The sequence below is a fragment of the Panthera uncia genome, chromosome B1 (genome assembly GCF_023721935.1).
Source record: "Panthera uncia isolate 11264 chromosome B1, Puncia_PCG_1.0, whole genome shotgun sequence".
In the NCBI taxonomy this organism is placed as follows: domain Eukaryota; kingdom Metazoa; phylum Chordata; class Mammalia; order Carnivora; family Felidae; genus Panthera; species Panthera uncia.
The window spans coordinates 147,575,348-147,598,151 of record NC_064811.1 but is presented as its reverse complement, the minus strand read 5'-3'; the positions used below and the strand labels follow the sequence as shown (position 1 = coordinate 147,598,151).

At 38.1% G+C, this 22,804-nt stretch overlaps 1 pseudogene; it reads right to left on the bottom strand.

The window, feature by feature from the left end:
• Positions 1 to 22,804, bottom strand: part of LOC125922471 (FACT complex subunit SSRP1-like) — a 63,875-nt pseudogene that overhangs the window by 9,857 nt on the left and 31,214 nt on the right.

Sequence of the window (22,804 nt, the reverse complement as noted above, 5' to 3'; positions counted from 1 at the left end):
AGCCAGCTATGTTCTATGGTTCTCCTTATTGAGGTGCAAAACAGTGTTTGGAATTAAGCTGGAATCTTACAGATTTAAAATGTCTTGCTGAATGTCCTTAAATATGGCACGTCTCTGTAATTTCTACGCAGAAATCTAGCAAAAAGGATATTGAGGCAATATTTACTAGTTTCCTTAAATTCCTCCACTTATGAGCTACATAAACAAGAAAATTCAATGGGTTAGTCTTACCACAGAGATCCTAATTATAAATACTTCGGGTTCATATATATGACCACTAATTCAAAGGAGATTTTGACCAGTAACCTAAAACGTGGCAAATCATGCTGTAAGAGATAATTTTATGGCTTGTAAGATAATTTGGAGAGGTGTTGCTCCGATGAAAAGAATAAAAGGCTTTCCTTTCGGTGAGACAGAAAATCATTACACTTTTACCCATTTCAATATCATGAATAGGACAAACACATTGTGTTCATTGAGTGTTTTTCAATTAATAAGAAACATATATTAGTTGCATTTTGCTGTTTTTAGGCATTCACTTTAGTCATAATTTCTTCATAGTACAGAAATCCAAAACAAGACAAGCCAAATCACTGGCTCCATTTGCTAAGTCAGTATATCCAGCATTTGAGGAACTTACAGAAAATGGTTTTCAGAAATGCAAGCATGTCTTTGCCCTGCTTTATTCCCTCAAATTAGTCTCCCTGATATCTTAAAGATCCTAAATTTCAGCCATTTTTGCTCTCATTTTTTTAATTCTCTCTTTTTCTATACAATCTCAAGCAAAGACAGTGTATAGGAGAAATCTCACAGGGTGTCACAAAGACTCCTCCTGCAGTGTGCCAATTTGATCCGTTTTCTTCTTAGATAGAGAGTAATGTCCACTACCAGATTCATTAGAAACTAGACAATAAGGCAGGAGAATTGCATTAAAACATATAAATATATGTAATGAAAAAAAAAAAAAAAAAGGTACTGAGTCTGGTGTGTTTCCTTAGTCTTTCTATTTTTATATTATGTTTTATTTGAATATTGCTCTTGGCAAAACAAAAATACTATAATATACATGATTTGTATCCTCAAGGAGTTTATTATGAAACAATAAACACACCTGAAACAATCTATGAGCAATTCAAATAACAAATAACAAATTGAGAAATTAAATATAATTATTTCAAGTAATCAAATATGTGTGATACAGCTAATAGCCAGGACATGAGTGGGAGTTTATGAGTCCAGTTTATGTGTGGAAGTAACTTGAGTTGGGCTTTGGATTATTATCTAAAGAAAAGAGTGGAAGTCCAGAGATTGTCGCTGAATGGATGGAACAGAGAGAAAATTCCAAGTATGGTAACCATTGATGTGGCAGAGATGACCTTGGGGAGGCCAGAGCATCACCTTGAGTGTGCTGAGTCAATGAGGACATTTCTAAGTTTATTTAGCATCCATCAAAGACTCACACGTGAGGCCTTTGGAAGGGTGTGTGGATATAACCAAAGAAAGGGAAACAAAAGATCTGCATTGACTGCTTTAAGATTTGGGCTAAGTCAAAAAAAAAAAAAAAAAAAAAAAAAAAAAAAAAAAAAAAAAAAATTAAAAAAAAAAAAAAAAGGGGCGCCTGGGTGGCGCAGTCGGTTAAGCGTCCGACTTCAGCCAGGTCACGATCTCGCGGTCTGTGAGTTCGAGCCCCGCGTCAGGCTCTGGGCTGATGGCTCGGAGCCTGGAGCCTGTTTCAGATTCTGTGTCTCCCTCTCTCTCTGCCCATCCCCCGTTCATGCTCTGTCTGTCTCTCTCTGTCCCAAAAATAAATAAAACACGTTGAAAAAAAAAAAAATTAAAAAAAAAAAAAAAGATTTGGGCTAAGTCTAGCGTTATTCCAAGTATTTATCCCTCGTCCTTTCTGTTTCCCAATTTTCAGACACTACCTGGTGAAATAAAATAAAAGGAGACGTTTTTCTAAACTTTTCCATGCATTCGGCTGCATTAATTTACATCTGCGTAGGGATGCCCGCGAGCAGAACGGAGCTGTAACATCTTTTCACCTGCGAGGGTACTTCTCACTGAACAGACCTTTGTGTATTTCTTTACATCCATCAGTCTCTACACACTTGCCAGGGATTTGGAGCACGTGACAGTTTTGGTAAATGGCTCCAACTTTCTTAGGAAAGTGCAACCACTGGTAGTCTCCCAATGAAAACTTTCCTCAAGTGTAGGTATATATTTTGTTTGGAATATTTTAACTGGATTTTTCTCCCCAGAGAGAAAAAGTTTTCATTACATAACATACAGTCTCAACATATTTGGATAAGTATTTTCTGTCCAGTATCTATGCCTTTTAGTCTCTTTATACTTGTTTATCTCAAGTAGAGGCATTTGACATCATGAAGCCACTGGAATTCTCCATCATGGGGAGCCATGATGTCATAGGGGAATTGGACAAGCTTAGCTCAGAACAGTTTCAGTGAAACTTACTCATGTCACATCTTATTCACTTAGCCTTTGTATTGCTTCTTTGTATCAAACTGAAGGGCTTTAGTTTCTCTAGTTAGATGTAAATGACAGCCAATGCAAAAGAAAGCTTAAGAATGGTAAATTCCCTTCAACGCACATTTTCTCCTATATTAGATCCCAGGTTTTCTATCCTAGTTGTTCCTAAGTAACTCAAAATGTCCACAGTTGTGTTAAAATGAGGAAAAGTGAAGTTCTGATTACTGAGAGTAATTACAGAGACAGTGATAAAAAGATTGGTTCTGTTCTCTGTGCAGTGTTCCAGGTTAATGAATCTAGCATAGAGTAAGATGTTATTTTGTATGCAATCACAACCCTTATCTGATTTGCCTTCCTGTGGTACAATGATGAGGATTAAGCGTTGTAAAATGTACATATGCTACATATTTAATTTAGATTGAAAAAATACCATTTGATTCTACCACATAGCCCAGGGCTAGCATTTCCCTCTCGAAGGCTAAAAGAACCTGACTGAGCATTTTCAAGGAGCAATTGCAATTAGAATTTCCTTCATAGACTTTCCCGAAAACCCAATAAAAAGAAATAGAAAGGCGAGGCTGAGCCTATTACATTTATTGTAGGCCCACTGCCTGCTTTCTATTAAGTTTGACAGTATTTATTTTTGAAGCTAGGATAATGTACAAAACTGTGGCTGTAAATATTTTCCCCAAAATATCAAATATCAAATACGCAAACCCTAAATAATAATAATGAAAAGTGTGGAAAGTGACAAAGCTAAAATTCTCCTCCCTACTGCTAAGTCTCAGAAATTCCACTGAGTGGACAGACACTGATATTTCCTGTCTCACTGTAAAGTCTTTTGGTGCTTAGATTTAAGTCTCCATTGAGCATTTTGAAAACAGATGTTGGAAATATTTCTCCATTATATATTGCCTAAATTGTATCCTGAATAAAAACTCTATTTCTTAACCAGTTTAAAAAAATTGTCCCCATTTTCAGTCCATGGTGGTATATCAATTTCATTCAGTTAATACATTGCTGTTCCAATAAAATTGTGTCATCAGTTATGAAATGGGGGTATGTTTTATGAAACAATTAATATTTGTATTATTGCCTGTTAAGAAAATTCTAGAAAATTCAAAGGAGTTTTTTTCCCCTTTGAAGTCCAATGTTATAATATTTTCAGTATAACTGTAAACCTGTCTTTAAAAAGTTGTTACTTATAAACCCATTTTCCCATATTATACACCCAAATTCTAGGCCCTGTCCAAAACTTAATATTTCTCCCCTACATTTTCTCTTTTGATAGCTGGTCATGTGAAAAAAAATTATGTTTCTCTAAGCAGAATGATTTTTCCAATGAATAAAATCTTAGTCCAATGTCCCCAGTAAGAACCTGACCAAGTAACCTTCTTGGTATGTTGTAGAACTTCAAATTCTCCTATGGGCAGAATTTCCTCACAAATGTAGCAAAATTACTGCTCCTACTTCTCAGGGGTTTGTTTTTTTTCCTGTTTTAAATAGCAGACTTGAAATGACCAAATCTGATTGTCTTTCTTATGGACTATCTTTATTATAATACGTATTGTAAAACTTCAAGCTTCGTCATTATTAAACTGGCTATTACTTCTGATATTACCTTTTAAGCAAATGGTATTCATTTAAATTTGGGTTCTGTGAATTTTTGATTTTACAAGAACCCTTTGGCTTCGGAGGGGGAATGAGAACATCTCTGAATTCTTCCACCCCTCTTTAACCATGGGGCTCAATATACTTTCCACTAAAGGAGTGAGCATTGTCAAGTAGTTAACATAAGCCATTGGAAAAATCCCTGAACTTCGTATGGGCAGAATAATTGCACACAAATGCATTCAGGAATCCTATGGAAAATATAGTGCTGTTAACTGGCATGGTTACAGCACAATTTAGCAAGTATGTTAGAACAAATTACCCCCTTTAACCGTAAGCCATTCTGTTTCACGCTTTTTAATGAAGGCCTGTGCCACACACCAGAATACTTCTCACCTCATTACTACTCATAAAAAGCAATGATCCATTCAAAGGTTCCTCATATCTCCCATATGAGCGGTAAAGAGCTTCGCCTCTCATTCTGGCACAAAAGACAAGGAAGCTTCTTCCCGTCCTGTCTTTGAAGTTGATCGTTAGAATGTTTACTAGATAAAAGAACTCAAAAATTTATCTGCCTTATCTCACTGTTGTCATGGGTTAATGTTCTGCCCTTCCCTTAAAAACAAAACAAAACAAAACAAAACAAAACAAAACAAACAAAACAAAATAAAACCTGAAGACAGCTCTGTTCTTGTTTCGGGAGTCCATGAGATTTGCGAGACTGTTAGTGAAAATTTTTCTCCTTTAGTATTCACAAGGTATTTTCAAAGAAACTCTAAAAAGCAGGAAGAATTTAATGGGCCACTGAAATACAAAGTATGGATTCAATAAAAAGGCAGGCAGAGAAGAAATCTGGTAGGCCAGTTTAGGAGAAACAGTTCAATTTTTAAATTAAACTATTTTCCCTCTCCCCAGAGTAGCATCCAAAAAAAAAAAAAAAAGTTGATTATCCTATTCTTGAAATATACTAGCTTTTTTATATCTGTTACTGATGGACAGATTTCACCTAGCCTGGAATATTCTCCCCACCCTCCATTAATTTCAGGGACAATATATAATACTATTCAATATATATTTTTTATGTTCGATAAAATTTGAGGTGAATGCATGGTTTTGGGATGGGGGTGTAAGTGGGGAAGGATACATGTTTTAATATATTTTTTTTTTTTCCCAAAGGTATTACAGGGCAATTCCAACTACAAAATTTTGTACTTCTTTTTTTAAAGCTCCATGTAATAGGAATGAAAAAGCCTATATACTGAACAGAACGAAGATATCGAAAAATATTGTGTGTACAACTTTACCGCAGTTCAACCAGCAAGAGAAACCGTTGTTTATCTTTATCACACAAGAATTTTCAGTTTGGCCATTAGCTTAATGGTACCCAACACAATAACAACATTTGCAATTCAAGAAAAAGCCCACGCCAGTCCTAAAATAATTTGAAAGCAGAGAACTAGCAACTAAATTCCGTCATGTAACAAAACACTGAAATCGGGCGCGTGTTATAAATTGCAGTGATGTTTAAAAACCCATTCCTCTGCAGGAAAAACACGTTTCCATGTAAACTTTTTGGTGACATTTCCAACTTTCTTTGTGGTATCGCGGAAAATATATCTGATCACCTGATGCAGTGCTGTCAAACCCTACCAAACACTTAAGCTGAGCAGTTTCTAAATTAAATTGGTATTCTCCAGGCGCTTTCCCAGAAACGCGAGCTCGGGTCGGATCACACTCACCAAGCTACGAGAGGGAAATGTCGGTACTGTACTTTAATAGGCTCGAGGAAGCACGTGCTTGCGGAGACCAGTCGACCCCGGCAATAATAGCTGCACAGCTTTGTTTCATTTGAAAACATAAATCTGTACACACATACTTAGTTAGACATATATCCATGTATACAGAAAAAAGTTCAGCTAATAATAAAAGAAAGGATGAACATTTGGCACTGTAGATGTTGACAGCATTATGCAAACTTTTCAATATTCCCTTGCATGCTCAACTTTAACTTTTGTTTATAAAGTCCACTTAGACATAATTTACAACTTCTGTTAACTTAAGCTGGGTTCTGTAAAATCTGTCTAAAAAAATCAGCCCAGAGCACTTTTGAGATGTTACAAATTTATCTAGATATCAAACATTGAGCCGTGCAAATTATATCCATTTTGGAAACTCTGGGTTTGTATTTATGTACATAATATATTTCAGCTCTGATGTTCTAACATGATGAAGCAAGTCGTGCATTTTTTTTTTTTTTTCCCCTGCCTTTTCCAAGTATTGCTGTAGTATCTATGAAAGAGAATTAGGAGCTCAAGAAAAATAAAATGAGAGGTCCTGGAGGTTGTCACTGTTTAACAAATTATTGGAGTTCACATTTTGTAGAATGATTTGGGGAGAAAGATTAAAAAAAAAAAAAGGCTAAGCGAAACTTCTTGCCAATTACCTGAAGTTTGTAATGTTATCATAGTATAAAGACTTCAGTACTTAAAAATGTTGTAAAACTTTATCTGTTCCTTCCCCCCTGTACAACAATTGCAGAAATCTGAACTTCTCATCCTTCAGGACTAGTTACAAATGTTGAGGAATCGAGATTAAGGGAAAGGGGTAAATCCCATCTCTTTATTTGCTCTTCCAAATTTAAATTGCTTTTGAGATCAAAGAGACTGAAGCTGTTCTCAGTGTCCACATTTTACAGTTGCAGAAGAGCAAAAACACTCAGCTTCATTTTTTGCTCTCCTTGCTTTCATCGAGAGAACAGCCTATACTTTTCTCCCTGAAGTGGCCGTCAAGAGTGAGGCGCCCTGAGTGGTGCCCCTTTGACAACATGGCAAAAAAAAAAAAAAAAGAGAGAGCATACTCAGTAAACAGTACACATTTTCAACAGGCTTTGGTCAGAGTGAAATATTTCCAGCTCAGGAGGGGAACTGCAGGGATCAAATGAAATGTAAAATAATGGAGAATAAAATAACTTGATTATATATATTATATTATTATACATATAATATATACTATTGAAGTATAATTACCATACAGTGTTATATTAGTTTCAGCTGTACAACATAATGGTTCAACAGTTCTATAAAATACTCAGTGCCCAACACGATGAATGTAGTCTTCAATGGCCACCAAAGAATGTTTTTATGATTTTATTGACTATATGCTCTACTTTTCATCTCTATGATTTATTTATTTTGTAACTGAAAGTCTATACCTCTTAATCCCCTTTATTTCATCCATCCTCCCACCCACCTTATAATATTTTAACGATATAGCAATTTTTCACTATGAAAATATGGATGTAAATCAAGTATTAATATATAAGGGGGGATGAATTCCATATGAAAATACAGCTGGATACACACATGGAGATCTTCTTACAGGAATGGTAGGCTCATATTTAACTTTGGCCAATAAGGGGTGCTAGACAGAGTTTGGAGAAGAGAGAAAAGACCAGCTTCTTTTGTTTCTATTCTCGATTATGCACCAATAACTCTCCACTCTTGAAGCAATGAGTTCCAGCTTCTAGCCTTTTCCCCATTCTCCGAGAACCAATCTCATCATGTCCTCCCAGGTATAATCAGGATCTGCTGGTCAGTCCTTTCCTTTGAGATCTGGAGTCGAGCTCTGGCCTGTCCTCAAAGCTTCCAGGTCCCGGTTACCCCACCCACCTTCCTTTGTTCTCCCAGCCTTAGGGGCCCCTGCTCTCTGCAGTTACTACCTCTTGTTGCTGAATGCTTGTGAAGTAGTTCCCAGGTCTCTCTGTTAGAAAAACCAGCCTGGTTTCTGTTTTCCTTTTGGACCCTGGCTGGTATACCCACTTAGCTCCACAGAGCAAAGAATTCTTAAGTTCCTCAGATCACCAAGGCTCTGCTCTTGACTTGCCACATTTAGTTCTCTCTGCTAGGTATTTTTTCTGTCCCTGTTCTTTTACCATCCCTCTTTTACCACTTACCTCTCAGCTTTTGCCCAGGTAACTCCTCCTTGAAAGGTCACTTCCTTAGGGATCCTTCCCTGATCCTAGACCAGATTGAATCTCCATTGTCTCACCTTTATAAGACCAGTTACCTCACTTTCTTGCCCAACATCCCTCTTCTCTCCCTCCTCCGTGCAATGAGAGATTAGGAGATGTATTTTTTTCCTACCTAGTTATCAAGCACATTCTAGGCAATCAACAAATATGGATTGATTATTGATTAACTTAGCTTCTTATAATTGAAAAAAAATTGGGTACAGTTTTTCAGCTAAATTCTAATTTTAGATTTTTATTTTTTTCCCCTTCCTTCCTTCCTTCCTTCGTCCTTTCCTTCCTTCCTTCCTTCCTTCCTTCCTTCCTTCCTTCATCCTTTCATTCCTTCCTTCCTTTCTTCTTTCTTTCTGGTAGAGAATTTACTTCCTTTATAATCTCTCTCAGGGCCCCCTCTTATTCCTGGTGCCAAGGTGCCCTAAGTAAATATGCTCTCTGAGTGAAAACTGTGTGCTTGCTTGCTAAGCAAATACTGTGTTAAGGAAAGTCCTCTAATTTTCCTTCCAACGGGATGACTATCCCAAGCCTCTCTCATGTAGACATTCTGGAACTGTCACTACTTTTGCTTTTGGACTTTAATTTTCTGTGTGCCTGCTACTTCCTTTTCCTGCCATTTCAAGGATTCTGGTTCCAAATCTACAAGCACATAGAAAGGCTACTTTTAACTCAACTGATGCACCCCCTCCTGGTACCTAGCTACCTCAGAAGATGGCTCTCTGCCATTAAAGAAGAGGCCAAGTGAAAAATTTACAAAGTTGTTGACATTTCTATATTAAGGAGAATATCCAAGAAAATATTCTTTGCGGCTCAGAGAAAATAGTGCTTTTGCAATTGTTGCCAGCGCTGTTTTCATACAAACCTGCAACATAAAATAATTTTATTTACACGGCTCCCTTTCTTTCTTTCCCCACACCACTAACCCATGGCGGTGGTAAACCCGAGCGCATCGCTGCCTCCTGCTGTTGTGACAGGTTTTCCAGGTAGTAGCTGTGCAGGTGAGAGTAGCTTTTGTTCCACCCCCGCAGTAAGTTTCCTCTCTTTGCCCCATCTTCTCTTGGGAAAACGAAATGAAAAGCCAATTCATTAGTAGGTACTACAGGGCTAAGGAAATCAATTTTAAGCAAACGGCGCCTTTGAACTAGAATTTTCTTTCTTTCTTTCTTTTTTACCGTCTATTTTTGAGAGAGAGACAGAGTGTGAGTGGGGGAGGGACAGAGAGAGAGGGAGAGAGAGAACCTGAAGCAGGCTCCAGGCTCGTTCAGCACAGAGCCCGATGTGGGCCTCGAACTCATGAACTGTGAGATCATGATCTGCGCTGGAGTCAGACGCTTAACCGCCTGAGCCACCCAAGCGCCCTTTGAACTAGTGTTTTCCAGTGTTGTTATTCCTAAATTGTGCCCTTTGGATATGACTCCGTAGCAAAATAACAGATATTTGATACCTTTTTTTTCTTTACTGGGCTGCTAGGAATTTGCACTACTTCTGAAGGTCCTGTACTTGATGGTGATCAAATATAGCTTCAGATTTAATTTGTGGGGCCTGAACCCGAAGGAGAAATCCAATGATGTTTTTTAGATATTTGGGGCCCAAGGCAGCCTCTGGGGCTGATACAAATCACTGCTTACTTTGTCTTGAATGAAGTCTTCCCAGAAAAAGAATCTTGAGTGCATTACAAACATTTACCTTCTAATGGGTTCCTATCATTTTCTCCACTCATTTGGTCAGACAGGAAAGAGTATGTCTTCGTAATACGATCACTTACGGATCTGCTATTACGTGCCAGGTAATGTATATATCCTCTCTCACATGATCCTGACAGCATTGTAAACTAACTATTGTAATCTCCAGTTTGTTTTTGAGGAAACAGAAGCTTAGCCTGGGTAAGTAGTTTTCTAAAGGTACATGGTTAGTTAAGTGGCTTGACTGGAATTTAGACCCACACTTGGACTCCAACTCTTGACCCTCTGGCTCCTTCTCTACTAGGTTGCACTGTCTCATTGTTTTTCCAGTGTGGAGCTTGATTGACAACTAATTTTATGACTTATTTGTAAGTATCTTTTTTTTAAGTGTTTTTATTTATTTTTGAGAGAGAGAGAGAGAGTGTGAGCGGGGGCGAGGCAGAGAGAGAGAGGGAGACAGAGGCTCCAAAGTAGGTTCTGCACTGACAGCAGCCAGCTCCATGCGGGGCTCCATCTCACGAACCCGAGATCGTGACCTGAGCCGAAGTCGAATGCTCAGCCAACGGAACACCCAGGTGCCCCTAGGTATCTTTAACTTAGCTTTCTGACAGGGTTTTCAAGGTCACTTAATGGAATTTTGGCCAGACCCTGACCTACAAATCCAGTGTCTTGCTTACATTCTTGAAGATTGGGCTTCGGTAATTTTATAGGCTCTTGTGTTTTACACTATAAATAAATTTTGTTCTGAATGTTTTCAATGAGACTAAGCAGACTATTTGCCTGCCACTTCTATTCTGATCACCGTAATTGTTATGGAAACAAAGAAACAGAAAGCCTTTAAACCTATATAAGGTGTAAACCCATGTAAACCCTCTATTGTTTCTTCTATGGTGTGTAAATACACATAGGTGTAAGATGTTTATAATGTTAACACATTAGCTTTCAAAGCATTTGCCAAATTTGGGACTTCTCTATGAAGTGGTATATTCCTAGATGAAGTTAAAAGAAATTCTCTTCTGATTCTTCCAGTAATCTTTTACCTAGGCAAGAATGGAGATTCATGAACCTATGACAAAATGCTAAATATGAAACCCCCTGGTCATTTTGAACAGGAGGTAGTGGTGTGCCGGAGCCTGCTCACACTGGCTCACGGGAGCTGATGGTTAAGTACTGAAGAATTTTGTGTGCCGGTTGTTAAACATAGCCATTATTAAAAATCGGATGATAGAAACTTACAACTAAACCAATTATGTTACAAACAAAGGCAGTAAATACTCAAAATGTATTACTTCCTAATTAACTTACTATATTGTACTATTATCTATGCTCTTGACATAACATATGTCTACTGTCTCTGTATGGTAGAAATGCCATATAAAGTTGTGCTACTGTATATTTCTTCTCCACTCTGCCTCAGGGAGGCATGTTAGTAGCTTGAATTCCATCATTGTGGAAGTGCTGAAGCCACAGAAACTGGCAAACGCTACGTATCATGGTTTTATGTATTGGGGTATTTTTTTTTTCCGATGGCCCAGACTTCAGGCAATGATGGAGGAAATGTTAATAATGCAGATCATATTGAAAAGTGTATTAGATCTGTGGCTGTTCTATTGTGAATAGCGCAAACTTTGGTGACAACTTCTTCTAGTATTTGCAAACTGGTAGGAGATTCAGCAGAGGAAATGTCCATGTCATTGATAATGAGTGAGGTTCCAAAGTATTTCTTCAGGGTTTTTACTTTCATATTGTTTGTTAAGGTAAAGAAAATTCTAGCCAATGTTCACGTTGGAAATATATTCATTCATGGGTCGTAACCAGAGAACAATTGTGGACTTAAGATTTTGGCAAAAATCGACAAAAAGCCTCCTGTGAACATAAATTGGCTATATGAAATTTGAAGAAGAAAGGGTTTTAGAAACTTCATTACTATTTGTAATTTGTATGCTACACATTCTTTATATCGATAGAATTTATCATAAGCAATAAACATGCACACACGCATTTTATTTTCTTCTAGAGAGTCTGTTGTTAAACGTACCAGTATACTACTGACGAGAGGCACATGCAAGCCTTATCCAGATTCCAGTTTATTCTCTCTCAGTTGTAAGTTTACTGTCTGCCTCTACGGGGCTGAGGATTGTCCTTCGCCACTATCAGTTAGAGTATTAGTATAGGTAGTTTAAGAAAAGCATGTCTTACAAAGGCTGCTGGTGAAATCTATCGTGGAATATTAAAAGTCTTCTAAATGTCAATGGATGATTTCCCCAGAATGGACAAACACCTCATCCTGCAAATCTCTGGCAAACTTCCTTCCTCCTGGAGCACACATAGAGTGCAGGGTATTTATAACATCCAGGAGAGCTTTAAAAAGCCTGTTGAATTTTGTTTTCTTCTGGGTATAATTAGTGAATTGAAGAGCATGTGAAATTTTTCAAAATACTTCCTTAATCCTTAGAAGCTTTAGTTACCAGCTGTCAACGTTGAAAGTCTTGAGTGGTAGAATCTTGAAGAGATGTTTTCTTTATTTTCAAAATGTTAAATTTCTACCTTTTTTCTTTCATTTTTTCTCTCTACTTTTTTGGCGTCTCTCTTTTTTCTTGTATTGAAAATGTTCATTCATTGAAGACTTTAACTGAGAACAGAAGCATTGATGATTCAGAGAAACATAAGAATTCATGGAAAGTTACCAAAAAAGAGCAAGAAAGCAAGGCATAACTTTAAAAATTATTATTTTAGATACTTACTGTGAAAGGGAAATGGAAAATGATATTTGAGTAATTATTTTAGAAATCTTTCTAACTTGTTTATGTACTCAGAACCTCTAGCACTTTAAACACTGTAGGTAACCTATGAAGAAGTAGTGGTTTCTAATATAAGAATGATGAATGGTTTAAAGGGCCATTCTATTCAAAATTTTATCTCCTACATGCTCCTGGGACGATTTGCCGAAGAGTTAATAAGGTACGTTTTGCAGACACTGTTAGACCATGCTTATCATTTCCAAGACAGTCTGTATGTGTGTGCGTGTGTGTGTGTGTGTGTGTGCGCGCACGCGCGCCTGTTGGTGTATATGAATGAATGTGCACAAGTACTTACAATAACTATCTTGAGAATCCTCGTGAGTCTAATTTCCTTTCTGGCTATAATTTGTGAAATGTTTTGTGACATTATACAATGGGAAGAAATTTAAAATAACAGTCCCTATTTGTTTAAAGCAAAAGCAGCTTGGTGCTCATCATGTGGTCAGTAAGGCAAAAACCACTTTTGCTTATTTGTTTGTATGAATCTAAATTCTTATGATTGTCCTAAGATCTGCGTAGTTAAACAACAGTTTCTGCTTTCCTAACAGCAGAATTGTTCTCTCAAGGATAAAATCGAAGTTATCCAACAGTCCTAAAGAGAAAAGTAAAGTAATAATCAAAAGAATGAAAAGTACCGTGATTAAACAGTTGAACCACCTTGATTAGTAAGCTAAGTTTGGTGTGTGAGATCTAACAGCAAAATAAAGGTAAAGAGAAATTAATTTCCTACTCTAACATTCAGAAGATATTCTAATGTGGTTCTAGAAAAATTTCCTGCTGTAAGAATATTTCTGAGAATGAAATCGCTCTTTTTAAAAATTTTCTTGCATGGTAAGTCCTAAAAGCATATTAATATTTGCTAGAAAATATATTTCACTTTATTTTGAATGCTTCTTCAGTATATATTCTCTCCCTACTTTCTTTAGATGACACCTGTTACACGAAGCTTGGCAAGATTTAAGTTGAGGCTTGACACTGAATTAGTTTCCCCAGAAACATTTGCCTCTCTCATTTCACGGACCTAATGACAAGAAAAATATGCAAAATTGGTCACCTTTCCATTGATCCAAGTGACATCTTTGCTTATCTTTCACTTATTCTACTTTTAGACTTCTCTGGTTTTGAGACCCTTGACACATGAACTTAACTCATTGTTTTATCGTCTAAACAGTATGAAACTTGTCCTTTCACTTTCTCTCTTAACAGTGGGGGTAGGTCCAAGGTAAGCCAGAATGCCAGTTCTTGGGGGAAGTGTTGCTTATGAGTCTTCCTACTGGATTTATCTGAGGTAGGCTTTCAGTATTATATGATAATTTGCATCTCTCAATTCGGGTCTTATTTTTCATATGTTCAAGGAATCCCATGATTGTCAGGCATCCTAACATCCCACAAACCCAAACACTTCTTTCTTTAATAAAGAAACTGAGATCTAAAGATCTTAAGTGATTTGCCAACCTCATGAAAATAATTTGGAGCAGAGCAGAGAATAGAATACAGATTTTCAAGCTTCTATTTCTGTTATTTCTACTACTTCATGTGGCCTTTTCTGAGGCCTAAATCATCTTCTGTGTGGTTACTCCTTAGAAATTAACTAAATGCAAATCAGAGAATTTCAGTATTTTTAATATTCATTTGAGAGTCTTAGCTATTGGATTGTTAGAACATGTTCCACAAGTCATAAGTGCAGGGTGGATAAAGTTATGATCTGTGGCAATGATTACTGACTTTCTGAGCCCCAAATAGCCTCTTATGGGAAGAATAAAAATAATTCTAGGTTTCCCTGGATAGAATTAATTGTACATTACAAGTTCCTAAGATGCAGAGGCATTTTGATTCAATTGGGTTTCTCTCTATCTCCCTTCCCGTCTCTCTTTTCATACCAGTTGAGGTTCTGCCACCAAAACATTCAGTCCTTGAATGATAAACCCCTTTGACTCCAAAGGGAGCCAGCCAGCTTGAGTTTATGGCTTTGTAAAGACTCTCATAACACTAGAAATGGAAAGTACTTTGGAGATAATCTCATCCACATCTTTCATTTCGCTGACAAGATCCAGAGAGTTGAGCTGGCTTGTTAAGACCACAGATATTGATGGTGCCGCAGCTACAACCTGGGATTCCTACTTCATAATCCACTTCTCTTTCCACTACTCCATGATATAATGAGATAGTTTAATACCCACAGATGGTCCCTGACTTACAATTTTTCAACTTTACGATGGTGAGAAAACGATAGCATTTAGTAAAAAAACATACTTTGAACTTTGAATTTTGATCTTTTCCTGGGTTAGGGGTATGCCGTGCAATTCACTCTCATGCTGCGGTTCAGTGGCAACACGTTGCAGCTCCCCGTCAGCCATACTAGGGTAAATGACCGATATACACTCGCAGCCATTCTGTACCCATACTACCATTCCGTTTTTCACTTTCAGTGCTGTATTCAATAAATGACATAATATACTCAGCATTTTAATATTAAGTGACTTCGTTAGATGATTTTGCCCAACTGTAGACTAATGTCAGGGTTCTGGGCACATCTAAAGTAGGCTAAGCCAAGCCATGATGTTCGATAGGTTAGATGTATTAACAATGGTTTTTTTTTTTTTTTGGAGGGGGGGGCTCCTGGGTGGTTCAGTCGCTTAAATGTCCCACTCTTGATTCAGGTTCAGGTCACAATCTCACGGTTTCGTGAGTTCGAGCCCCACATCAGGCTCTCTGCTGACAGCGTGGAGCCTGCTTGGGATTCTCTCTCTTTCTCTTTCTCTACCCCTCCCCCACTTATGCTGTCTCTGTCTCTCTCAAAAATAAATAAATAGGGGCGCCTGGGTGGCTCAATCGGTTAAGCATCCGACTTCGGCTCAGGTCATGATCTCATGGTCCGCGAGTTCGAGCGCCGCGTCCGGCTCTGTGCTGACAGCTCAGAGCCTGGAGCCTGCTTCGGATTCTGTGTCTCCCTCTCTCTCTGACCCTCCCCCGTTCATGCTCTGTCTCTCTCTGTCTCAAAAATAAATAAAAAACATTAAAAAAAATTAAAAATAAATAAACAAACTTAAAAAATGTTTTTTTGGACTTATGATTATTTTTAATTTACGATGGGATTGCCAGGACATAACCCCATTTTAAGGCAAAGAATATCTGTACTTTTTTTGTCCTAGGTAAGAAGTAGAAATTAAAAAAAAAAAGTGATAGTCTGTACATACTGCAGGCATTTTTGTTTGAATTTATTATGAAACATGGATGCAGATATCTATAATCTCATTTATCCACATGGATACAAATATGGAAAGATTTTCAGTTTCATTACATTCAGCGAATCAATTCTTCAGCATTTTTCAATTATCACAGTAGAAGTTGAAGGTGCTGCTTCTATAATTATAATAGGTACGGTGGAAAGTTTTCGGCAGAGAAAACATCTCTGTTACATTAAATCAGTGATTATTCAATGAGAAGAAAAGTACAATCTATTAATTTGTTTCACTTTGCTCCAAAAACTTTGAGGCAGCTAAAATATATGTAAATACCAAAGGAAAATGATTAGGTGTATGTTGTTTTCATGGCCACTGTGTCAGAGGCAATTGTAAGTGCTCGTTTATTTCCTTTTCTTCCTGAGTTTACAGCGTAAGTATATTTCCCAGCTTACCGTACCTTTAGATGGGTTCAGGATACTGAGTTTTGGCCAATGAAAAACAGAAGCAACATATACCTTAAGACCTGGTACCTGGTAACCCGTCTTATGATCCCCACACTATTTCTCCTTGTCTTCAGCTGGACGCAGAGGATATAGTAGAGTAACATGAGTTCTCATTAAGGTGGTAAAATGTTTGTTTATGTTAATAAAAGACATTGGTCTCCAGTTTTCTCTTCTGTAGGGTGTTTGTCTGGTTTTAATGTTAGGCGATGTCTCCCTTAAACTGCAAATGATTATGGTAAGTGTAAGAAACAAACCCCTGTGGGGTCCCTGGATGGCTCAACTGATTAAATGCCCGACTCTTGGTTTTGGCCCAGGTCATGATCTTAGGGTTCCTGAGTGGGGCTCTGTGATGACAGCGGAGCCTGCTTGGGACTCTCTCTCTCCACTCTCTCTGCCCCTCCCCTGCTCGATCTCTCTCTCTCTAAATTACTAAGTAAACTTTAAAAAAAAACACAAAACTTCTGTTGTATTAAGAGATTAGGTTGTTAGTTGGCATAACTGTAATGTAATGGTGGAATCTTTATTTCCTGGAAAAGTTTGTGTATAATTAGTATCCTTTCTTGCATAAAGGTTTAGTAGAATTCATTAGTGAATCTTTCTTCTTCTCTTTCTCCTTCTCCTCCTCCCCTACCTCCCCTTACTTCGTCCTTCTCCCCCTCCTCCTTCTTCTTTAAATATTCATGGCACTTTTAAGGTTACTTTTTAATTGAATGAGATTTGGTGGTTTATGTCTTTCATGAAAACCATGCATCGTTTTCCTTGCCTATTTACTTGTTTGTCTTCCCCATTAGATCATTATAGACTCCCTTAAGAGAAAGGCAACTGTACTTTATTTTTAAGATTCCAGATCTGAGTATAGTGTGCCTACATGGTAAACATTCAATAAATATTTCTTAAACAAATGAAGAGGCGGATGAATTTTTAGTGGGTCTGTGAGGAATTTCATAGGGGAAATCCAGAGATGGATCAAGAGGGATTAAGATAAAAAAAGAAGCAGAAGCCCACAAAGAAAGACAGCAAAAACATAATCAAGAGGAGACGAGGGCAGGGCATGGTGAGGGAACGGCGCAGTGTATATCTTGGGATATTGAGGTAGAACTTAAGCTGGATTAAGATAAGCCAGAACTAAGCCAAGGGGTTTATTGAACAGAGGAGCTTGGATATTAGTCTGTGTACTCTGGGAAGCCATTGAAGGTTTTTGAAAAGGGGAGTTCTAAGAACTCTTCTGTGTTTAAAAAGATGTTTCTGGTGGCACAATGTGGGACTGATTAGAGAACATAGAGACACGAGGCAATGAAAGCAGTTAGGACGCTGCTGAAATACTAGTTTATTGACTAAATATGGGGACTCCAACTTGGCCATGCTGGAGGTGCAAGGAAAAGAAAAGAGATTTTTTTTTTCAAAAGTAAGCTCTTTTTTTTCAAAAGTAAGATTCTTAAGATCTTTTCACTTGCAGCGGGGGTCAATGAAGAGATGACGGGTAATCCTGAGTTTGGGTGGACAGTGATGCCATTGACTAAGACACAACTTGCAGTGAAAGGGCGGTTTTGCTGCAAAGAGGAGCCATAACCACAGCCAAATAGCAGGTTTGGGGACTCAAGAAATTTGAAGAATGTGAAGCCACATGTGTAGTAGTAAAAGCCAAAGCCACTGAGATGAATAAGAACAGTGGATGGGAAGAAGCCCTAGGAATGGACGAAACACTCCATATGCGTAGAGGAAAAAAAAAAAAAAAAAAAGGAAGAAAGCCGGTGATGTTCAGGCAGAAGGAGAAGAGACGAGAAAGCACAGAGATGTGATTGCTTTTCAAGAATGCCTTTCAAGGTAATGCTGCAGACTGGGAGTAGTAGAGCCATTAAGAGGCGAGAGCCATGAGTCGGGCAGATTTCCTATGGAATCTCTGCTTTAACGTCTGTACAGTATGAAGGCGATCTTACGACGTATCTCATAAGGCTGTTGCAAAGAATAAATAAGAAATAATACCGTTAAAGCGCTTCTTACATTGTGCGGCATATAGTCAGTCAGCAGTAGTATCTACTATTATCAACAATAGTAAAAGATGCTGCAGAGAGGTTGAGAAAAATGAAGGTAGAGAAGCAGAGGTAAGTTTTGCTTCTCTGGAAGGCAAGGCTGGTTACAAACCTGTTGGGACTACTCTTACTCAGACATGGGGTTTTCATGTCTTTCTGGAATACAGATAACTTAAAACGCTCACCTGCAGGATGTCTGGATGGTGTGTGTGTGTGTGTGTGTGTACCTGAATAAAAATAGTTACTTCTAAATAGGTCTGATAATTTATATGAAAAGAGGTTCCAAGGAAGATATCAAGAAGGTTACTGTTTCTCTATTTCTTCTGGAAAGATATATGAATAAATGCCTTAAAGAACTGAATCAAAGGCAGATAGATTCTAATTTAGCTTTATTTCGTTTCCAAAAATTAACTTCTTTCATCACAGCGTATTACTTTTAAAAATGTGTATTTATTTTTGAGAGAGAGAGGAAGAGAGAGTGCGAGTAGGGGAGGGGCAAAGAGGGAGAGGGACAGAGGATCCGAAGCAGGCTCTGTGCTCACAGCAGAGAGCCTGACGCGGGCCTCGAGCTCAGGCATCACAAGATCATGACTTGAGCTGAAGTCAGACGCTTAACCAACTGAGCCACCCAGGCGCCCCTACTATGGCATCTTACATTTCTTCTACATTTATTGCTTTAAAGCAAATAAATAATTTAGGTTTTGATCATGATTTGAACTTCGGCCAGTTTGCTTATGAAACCAGCCAGGAAATCAACAAAAGCCAGAAGCCTCTGAATTTTCATGTTCAAATAGAATCTATAAAGTTAAAAATCATTTAGCATTTTGATTTATCATTTGATAGTCTAATCAAATTAATATTTAAACATTTTTTTCTGTGGAGTTTGGAAAGCAAATTGTGAAATATGAGATAGAATCTCAAAAGTTGGAGCATCTTTCTGAAAAATGTAGTTTAAATGTCATTGAATGTATGGAAAGTCATTTCAGTCAGAAAAGAATAGCAGGCGTACTCAGCTACATCATACAGCACATACATAATTTACACACATGCGTCGTGGGTACTGATTCCTTTTCAGGGTGAATGCCCAAGAAACATGCTTACCTAGTAGAGAGTTTTAAGCTTTCCCACCTATTTTGTGATTTTGGCAAAGGAAACACAACTGCTTACTCACCTTTTTTTCTGTTTGGTTCCACATTTATTTCAGTAGAGCGAAATGACTGGCTTTCCTCCACGGCACCAACATAACGCCTCCAGAACTGAAATCCCTAGTTTCACTCTTCTGGCTAAAAAAAAAGATAAAAAAATAAAAGCCATTTTTAAACTTTCTTCTTTGCTAACCTCTTAAGGCACAATAGCAGACCCTACCTTTGATTACTGATGCGGGTCTACTGTGGTCATCAAATATTATACAATAAACTGTTTACATAGCAGTCCTTTTTACAGGTTTTAAATCTTCCCAAGCTGCCAGTTTCTGAAGCTGAGTCTGCCAGCTGGCAGACAGAGAGGTGCTTGTGTGCTAGTTGATTGAGGTAATTAACAGCCCAAACTGTCAGAAGGTGACAGCAGGCAAAAAGTTCTTGCCCCGGGGTCACAGCTGGACTCCAACAACTTGCTCCTGATTTACCAGTAAAACTAATAATGTAAGTAATATTCGTATTAAATTATAAAATCAAGGGTCAAACTAAAATTCTGGTTTGTACCACAAATTCACTAGCAGCAAATTAGCAATAATGTCTTACAGTTACTCTGCCCTCTTAAACGACCGCAGGGAAAAATCAGCAAGTACCCATTTTGGCAACAATCTGTGGATTTGATACACTTAAAGAAGCAAAGTGGTGTCTTTCACTTGGATTTCTTTCCATAAATGTAGCTGTTAATAGGATATTGTTTAATGTTTAAGAAAATACTCCCTCCCTCCCCCCAGGCATTAACAGATCTTGCTTAGAGCAGGTTTGCTTATATGTTTGTGATATTGAATTTAGTTTTCACTGTTGTGTGTTTGGCTGAGCGCAGATATTAGATGATGCTTATCATCAGAGTTATACTCACTTAATTTTGCTTTGCAGCTCACATCGAGCCCTTTAATTCACAGTGTTATATTTTCTTACAGTGAGCTTGGGTGAGAGGTAGGAGAAGGTAGAGAGTAGATGGATGGATAGACACACAGATAGATTGATAGATTCAGATACACATCCTAAGCATATCTTGTAAAGTGGTTTCCATTTTTAAGGTATAATCATTATTATCAGAAACTTTTCAAAATTTTAAGAGAAAAATTCAGGGCCTGGCTAATTTGAATGAAATCTTAACTTCCCAAATTTTGTTATACCTTTCTAGCAAAAGTCACATTTGATGTTACAAGAGACATAAGCAATTACAACTTCATGTAAACATTTTCTTTCACATATCCATAAATTCCTAGACATCGTGTAGCATCATAAACTTATGGTTATCTAAAAAACAATTGTTAGGTTTGTTTATTTATAAAATCAATAAAAATTACTTTTTAGACTTATCAAAGAAATTTCATAGGGGCCCCTGGGTGGCTCGGTCGGTTAAGCCTCCAACTTCAGCTCAGGTCATGATCTCACAATTCGTGAACTCCAGCCCAGCATCAGGCTCTGCTGTCAGCACAGAGCCCGATTCAGAGTCTCTGTCTCCCTCTCTCTCTGCACCTCCCCTGCACTTGCTCACTCTCTCTCTTCCTCTCTCTCAAAAATAAATAAACGTTAAAGAAAAGGTTTCAAAAAAGAAATTACAAATACATGGAAATTTAACTTTTCTGAAAACGAGTCATGCAATGTGCTCAGTGTCCGCACAGAGATTTTAAAATGCACTTACAGAGGCGCCTGGGTGGCTCAGTCGGTTAAGCGTCCAACTTCAGCTCAGGTCATGATCTCACTGTCCGTGAGTTCGAGCTCCGCATCGGGCTCTGTGCTGACAGCTCAGAGCCTGGAGCCTGTTTCAGATTCTGTGTCTCCCTCTCTCTCACCCTCCCCTGTTCATGCTCTGTCTCTCTCTGTCTCAAAAATAAATAAAACGTTAAAATATAAAAAATAAAATAAAATGCACTTACAAACACATCGAGTCCTTTGAATTATGGTTCCATCTCTAGTCTTAGACATGTGGGGGACTGAGGGCAGAAATCCGGAAGAAGAAACCTAACAGGTTATCTTTAGTCTCCTTATCTTTGGAACCTGAATAAAGTAAAATACTAGGCTGAATCAAACAAGTTAGCCCTTTCCTAAATCTAACTGTTTACTACATATTATAACACTATGCTAAGAACTCTAGGAAGAAAAATAACTTTAAGATGTAGTTTCTACTCTTTAAGAAGTTTAGTGTCCAGGTGGGAATAGAAAGAATAAAATTATAAAAATAAACCAGTATGTAATAATTTAAGTTGTACAGTGAGGCTCATTGGATAGAAAGGCAGGTGAGAAAAGGCCCAGAAGTTGATAAGGTAAGTTTGCCTGGAGTGGAAGGCGCTGAATTTCTGAAGGTGGGTTTATCTACAGATATTGATAAGCTATCAAAAGTTTTTCAAAAAGAGAGTACAATGATGAAGTTTTTAGAAATTAGTTTTGCAGTCAAGTGCAGAACAGAATTTGTTGAGCAACAGTAGCAGGTAGAGAAATGATTAGAAAGTTTCAGTGACCATTGTGGAGAAAACAGATGAAAAGATAAAGATATAGGAGAGCCTGGTTGGCTCAGAGGGTGAAGCATAGGATTCTTGATCTTGGCACAGCTCATGGTCTCATGGTTCCTGAGATTGAGCGCCCCCCCCCCCTTTGGGCTCTGCAGTAACAGCGTGGAGCCTGCTTAGGATTCTTTCTCTCCCTCTCTCTGCCCCTACCCTGCTCTTGCTCTAAATAAATAAATAAATAAATACACTTAAAAAAGATATTTATATATGTATATCTACGCAAAATGTAGGATCATTTGTTAGTTGGTTTATATCCCTCTTTGGCAAGTCACTTTTCTTGTACTAGAGGCTTTAAATAAACCTCTAAGCCTTTGAAGACATTTTATTGCCATTCCAGAAAAAGGTAAGACAACCATTTGAATGTCAGCACAAAGGATTTGACACCAGCCACTGAGTCCCCATCCAGGAAACAGCAGCGGCTCAAAGGAGGCTCAAAGGCGGGGGTCTACTAAGGTCCTGGTTTAGATGATTGCTGGAAGTCCTGCCTGGTATGTGCGAAATGATTAAGAACCATTCTGATACATCTGATACAGCCTGATATTTAGGAAGCTCAGTCTCTAATTCAGAAGACATCCTCCCAGGGGCGCCTGGGTGGCGCAGTCGGTTAAGCGTCCGACTTCAGCCAGGTCACGATCTCGCGGTCCGTGAGTTCGAGCCCCGCGTCAGGCTCTGGGCTGATGGCTCGGAGCCTGGAGCCTGTTTCCGATTCTGTGTCTCCCTCTCTCTCTGCCCCTCCCCCGTTCATGCTCTGTCTCTCTCTGTCCCAAAAATAAATAAA